Below are 1,314 nucleotides of genomic sequence, written 5' to 3' on the forward strand. Positions count from 1 at the left end.
GACAAAAACATTACAAGGTAAGAAAACAACAGATCAAGTCCCCGTAAACGTGGATGTAAATATTCTAAATAAAATTTTAACAAATCAAATCCTACAATATATTAAGATGAAAACACACCATGACCAAGTTGTGTTTTTCCCAGAAATGCAAGTTTGGTTTTATATTATTTTTTAAAAATCAATCAATGCAATTCACTATGTTAAAAGACTTAAAAAATAAAACCATATGACCACCTTGATAGACACAAAAAAAGTCTTTGACAAATTCTAACACCCATTTCCCTCTCTCTCTCTCTCTCTCTTACACACACACATACACACACACACGCACACACATACAAACTCCTGATGTTAGGAATGAAAGGGAACTTCCTCAAAGTGGTAAAAAGCATCTACAAAAAAACAACAGCTAACATCATACTTAATTGTACAAGTCAGAGTAGAAACAGAATGTGAATCGTGTTGATATCAGGTTAAAAACTAAGACTTTACCCTTCAGGCCAGAGATGGCAATTGGTTTCATTTCAAATGACAATTCTGATAAAGTAAACTGATAAGAATTCTGAGACCACATTCAACCTTCATAAGAAAGAGAGTTTTAATATAGGAGTAATGTGAGATGGTATGTACATATCCTTGTTATATACAATAGGAAATTACTGACAATATTGAAGTTGTTTCAATAGAGAATAATAGAATCTACAACTTGAAGGGACATAAAAATTTAAACTTGTGTTTTTAAAAAGAGCATACTGATGAGGGAATGCAGAATAATTCATATAAGAAATTAAATAGGAGGCTACTATAACATATGCAATAATGAAGTGTCTTCCCAAGAGGATCAAAGCAAAGATATGATGAACCATATTAATGAAGCCAAATACTTTTTAGACTAAGACTTTACAGGAAATCAATGGAGGGCTTTACCATAGCTGAAGAAATAATTTATTAATCAAAAGGAGAATGACTATTATTGTAATTATAGAAAGTGAAGCATAAATAAAGAAGGAATTGTCAATAGATCTATAGAACTATCTAAGAGAAAGGATGTGCTGGACCATGAGAGGAATTTTCTGCTATAGTAACCAGGGTGAATCTACAGGTCATGTGAATACCCCAGACTTCTATAGCTCCATAACACTAGCCATTAAAATCATTTGACCAACTCCCCTTACTATGATTTTATTCCTATAAACAACTTTCTTATTATCTTTTGGTTTGCATGTGATTTGCCTTCAGAGACCATATATTGACCTGTGAACCCTGTTCTCTGGCTCAATTTCATTTTTATTATTAATTTTTTTTTTCCTACAA

Source organism: Propithecus coquereli, unplaced genomic scaffold, assembly GCF_000956105.1.
Source record: "Propithecus coquereli isolate 6110/MARCELLA unplaced genomic scaffold, Pcoq_1.0 Scaffold192, whole genome shotgun sequence".
NCBI classification, from domain to species: Eukaryota; Metazoa; Chordata; class Mammalia; order Primates; family Indriidae; genus Propithecus; species Propithecus coquereli.